Source organism: Penaeus japonicus, unplaced genomic scaffold (assembly GCF_977035675.1).
Source record: "Penaeus japonicus unplaced genomic scaffold, GWHDUDI00000001_assembly GWHDUDI00000021, whole genome shotgun sequence".
In the NCBI taxonomy this organism is placed as follows: Eukaryota; Metazoa; Arthropoda; class Malacostraca; order Decapoda; family Penaeidae; genus Penaeus; species Penaeus japonicus.
The window spans coordinates 20,381,335-20,386,334 of record NW_028234423.1 but is presented as its reverse complement, the minus strand read 5'-3'; the positions used below and the strand labels follow the sequence as shown (position 1 = coordinate 20,386,334).

The 5,000-nt window shown below is 35.6% G+C and overlaps 2 protein-coding genes across 2 annotated transcripts in view; one reads left to right on the top strand and one right to left on the bottom strand.

Annotated features, from left to right (window-relative positions):
- LOC122243789 (uncharacterized) overlaps positions 1–3,603 on the top strand; it is a 15,985-nt gene extending 12,382 nt beyond the window's left edge. The window contains exon 2 of the mRNA XM_043001500.2: positions 1–3,603. This exon is cut by the window's left edge and continues 1,114 nt beyond it. The gene's annotated coding sequence lies outside the window, so the exon portion shown is untranslated.
- Positions 3,604–4,756: 1,153 nt separating this feature from the next.
- LOC122244775 (U3 small nucleolar RNA-associated protein 14 homolog A) overlaps positions 4,757–5,000 on the bottom strand; it is a 15,806-nt gene continuing 15,562 nt past the window's right edge. The window contains exon 12 of the mRNA XM_043002753.2: positions 4,757–5,000. This exon is cut by the window's right edge and continues 269 nt beyond it. The gene's annotated coding sequence lies outside the window, so the exon portion shown is untranslated.

The following is a 5,000-nucleotide window of genomic DNA, read 5'->3' as shown; positions in this document are numbered from 1 at the left end:
TTCTTGGGCAAAGAGATACATATATATATATAATTTTCCCTTTTTCTTTTTACCCAGTACTCCTAATTTTGTTGATAATGTAATTGTTCTGGAATTTAGCTTTATTTGTATTTGAACACACACACACACACACACACACACACACACACACACACACACACACACACACACACACACACACACACACACACACACACACACACACACACACACACACACACACACACACCACTCTCTCTCTCTCTCTCTCTCTCTCTCTCTCTCTCTCTCTCTCTCTCTCTCTCTCTCTCTCTCTCTCTCTCTCTCTCTCTCTCTCTCTCTCTCTCTCTCTCTCTCTCTCTCTCTCTCTCTCAATTCCCTTTACAGGCACATGCAGGCAAATATGTTCATGCGTGTAAAATATATGTATATACATTATGCCACTGGAGGTTCAGAAAAGGTCATTGCCCACATCAGAGAATGTCATCTTCTACCTTGTGTCAACGATGAGTGCTGTCCAGGTGTCAGACTGCTTTAGTTGCGTCTTTTGGTTCTTCCCATCAAACAAACAAACAAAAATGTTGAGAATTGTTTGAAAAGCATGTGTATATTTGTACACACACACACACACACACACACACACACACACACACACACACACACACACACACACACACACACACACACACACACACACACACACACACACACACACACACACACATACATACATACATCCACATTCACATCCACATATATATATATGTCAATACATATTATGTATGTATGTGCACATTATGATATATACAGATATGTATGTATATGTATATAATTCACACCATTATGTTCAAAATCTAGTTATGCTGTTTCATTACGCTAATATTAGTGTGGTTAGCCTTGTCTTCCTATATTATAGGTAACAGCTTTCATTTGCAGACTTCTCAATCATCTGTTTGTATGGGAGTATTACCAGTGTGGGATCAGTTAGTTATGGCTTGTACCTCTTGAAGGGAAGCAGTGTCTGCAGAAATAGAAACTTTCCAGCATTTTGCAAGAAATTTGGTTTAATACATAATTGGTGGCCTATGGTAAAAGACCATGGTGAGTGTTTTCTGCCAGTGATATACATCTTTATTTATTTATTGTTGCTTGCATTTGTGGAATGTTTCTGTAGGCCTTGACCCATGGAGTGCACTGAACAGGATTAAGCCACGATGGATGGAGGCTGTGCCTGGTTACCCCGCCTCCTCTCCTCACCAAATGCCATCCTGAAGGTTTATCTTTAAGGGAAAAAAACAAATGAGGGAAATTAAGGTTTTCTGGTTTATTGCACACCATGGGGTGAGGTCAGAAAGGGGTAATTGCACACTTTTTGGGTTAATGATACATTGAGAAAGCCTCTCTGTCTGTCTGTCTGTTTCCTACATTATCAGTTGCTTTTGATACACTTCTTTTGGTTTTATAGTATTGACAACCATTGGGGTTGAACTTAAGAAACATGCAAGGAGTGCGCTATATGGGTAAACTTTTTATATGTTTGTTTGTGCTGAAAAACAATTTTTGCAACATGTTTTCCTTCAGTTTGAATTTGATCAGCTCTTGGTATCAGATTAAAGTAAAAGAAAGTCTGTGTTTGTACAAGAGATTGTTTTTGTCTAAATTCTGAATAATTTTGAATTTTAGAAGCAATCATTTTCAAATGTATTGTATTTAAGGGTATCAGAAGATATTCCAAGTTATTTTCAGATCTTGTATGAACTCAGGACATCAACCTATGATATGTGTATCAATTTTTCTTTTTGTTATACATTGAGCTTAAAGATTCAAAGAAGTTTTGAAGAAAGTAGAGATAAGTGAAAGAACATGTACACCATCCATAATCATAAAAGTTGGCAGTTAAACAGTTGTTAATTTCATAATTGTAAATCTTCTCTTGTTCATTCTTATTGTGTGGAGATTGATACTTGCTTAACAAGCTATGAATAACAGTAAACCATATATGTGGGCTTTGGACACTGGGAGGTCTGCTATCAAAGAATATCAAAAAGTTATTTTCTTTTGCTGTTGTTATTCTTGATGCTAGTAATGAGTTAAAGCTGGAAGCCTTGAACTAACAACTACAGTTTCTCAAAGTATGTACATTAAACTGCTTGTTCAGCTTTTCAACAGGCTGTACATTTATCAAAGCTTGAGTTTATCAAAGCCATTGAACATAACTTTGTGGTGATGTTTTGTTTCATGTTTGGTGTTTTGGTTAGAAGAATGACAATCCATTCCCAAGCATACAATATTGGGGCTAACATCTGTTCCATTTTGTTCATATCAATAAAATGCTCAGCTTATAAGATTACCACAGACTTAAATACAGCAGCATTGTATGTTTTTTTGCTGCATTTTATGATTTTCCTTTTTGCCTATTATGCATTGTATATCAGATCAAACCCTTTGTGCGTGTATGCGTGTGATTGTGCGTGTGCTTGTTCATGTGTGTGTGTGTGTGTGTGTGTGCGTGGAGACGCACAGGATCCTGTGAGCATGTGTGTGTGAGATATAGATAGAGAGATGTAGATATTGATATATGTATGTATTTTACACACATATTTTCATAGGTATTTATGCATACATATATACAAACTTGATTTGAAGTAGTTTTGCCATAGAAGGAAAATTATACTCTTTGCTTTATTGGAAAGTTTGTACAGTTTTGAAAAAAAGTAAAGAAAAAAAAAGTCTTGTCACCGAGTGGATACTAGGTTTGTGTTGCATGAGCCTAGAAACTTCACCCTCTTTTGTCCTGTATTTGTTCAGTGTTCAGCCTTGGTCTTTCTTTCATTTTGCACGTTCACTGAACACTACATATCTAAGCATTGGGTATGTTTTGGTGTATGTTTTTCATATATCCGTATTTTTACCTTTATATAAAGAAAGGCAGAGGTCTACGTCAGATATTTTACTGGTAATTAATTGCTTTTTTTTCCTGGAAATTGTAAGGTTTTAGGATCAGATAGTGGCAGTTACTGTGGTGTGTGGGAAATTGCCAAAATACTGAGACACACTTTTTTTCAGTTATAAATTTTAGTGTAGAATTTAATTTGCTTTAGCAAGATCTTCACCCGTATTCTTTGCATTATCCAAGTTTCAAGACACCATGAACCTGGTATGCAGTGGTTAAATCCTCTTTCCATTAGAAGAGAAAATAGAAAAAAACAAACAAAACAAACATGTAAAGTAATATATTATACCCTACATACTATTTTTGATGCCTCAGATCTTCACCTTTATACTGGTAGCTCAAATAGTTCTTCAGAGATATGTTGGCCGCAAATTGACTTTGACGGAATGTGATAGGCCTTAACTGGAAATTCACTCAGATATTTCTAGGCGCAGTCTAGGAAATTAAATTGGAAACTTCTCTCGCATGATTAGTTTTCAACGAATCTGAAGAAAATAGTTATACCATATCCACATGAATTCATTGTGCAAAAACTCACTCAAACACACACACACACACACACACACACACACACACACACACACACACACACACACACACACACACACACACACACACACACACACACACACACACACACACACACACACACACACACACACACACACACACACACACACACACACACACACACACACACACAAAATCAAATAAAAAAACAAAACAATAAAAACTCAAATACACATATATTATCTCTCTTAAACAATTGTGTAGATGGAGCATATGTCTGAGAGAGCGAATGCACTCATGTTCATACTAGAAATTATATAATTAACTCCCTGTCTACATCTACAGTATGATACTGGCCATGCCTGGATCTTACCTGAAAGTGAAAGAATTATAGATTTTTAGAGATGTCTATTAAAAGAGAATATGATAAGTTGTATTTTATTTATCCAGTTTGATTTATTAGTTTGTAAAGTATGCCAACAAGGTGTAACAGGAAATGTTCAAATCATTATCTTGACTACAGATTTATTTATTTATTATTATTATTTTTTTGTTAATTGTATAATTGTAACCACTTAGATGGATTTTTTTTTATTCTGTTGTACGATAAAGGTAAGTGACAGACTTCTCTTTTTAAAAAGTAGAACTATCAATGTAAGTGAAGTCTAATCGTATATATCACTGAAAGATTAAAAGTGATGTAGAATATGGACGGTAAAAACTTCTAAGCCTTAAATTACCCCAAATCAGCTTATGCCACCAAGATGTTCCTTTTTTTATTCATTTTTTTTATGGCATGGTGATATTTGTTACTTGTTTTATGAACATCCTTTATGTTTCCAGGTGAGATTACTTTTGTGACAGCCAGAAGTGCAGACAAACTTGGTTCTTAATTCAATGGGTGTTCTCATAGATAGACACTCACAACAAAATATCCATGGCATTGATAGGCATTCATGCCATCTGCTTCTCACACATACATATCCACCATATACATACACATACACATATGCATACACATACACATACATACACATACACATGTACATGCACGCACACACACAAACACAAACACAAACATACATACCTATACCCCCCCCCCCCACACACACACACACACACACAGAGAAATGAGGTGAGGGTAGGCTTAAATGATTAATCCATTAGCAGCAGATGGCATGATTTGCTGCAAAGGCAGAGTTGGTTGTAGATGCGGATGGCACCATGTTAGACAATATAAACCAGCCATCTTACTGCCTAAATATCTTATTAAAACTGCGACCAATGGGTTAAGGTATCAATTTGTCAAAAAACTTGTATATTTTATATCTTTTAATATATGAAAGAACACACATACAAAACCATTATAGTTCATGGCCTGCATGCTATGTAGTATATAACAAGAAAACAACTACAGAAACACCAAGACAAATCATAATCTATATGACTTTCCACCAGCATCTCTGGTCAAACACGCCTTTGAAATGAACTTGAGGAGTTCATACTTCGTTAACTAGTCTTCTCAAGTTGATCTTGTTGTAGATTCCTTTCATTTCTT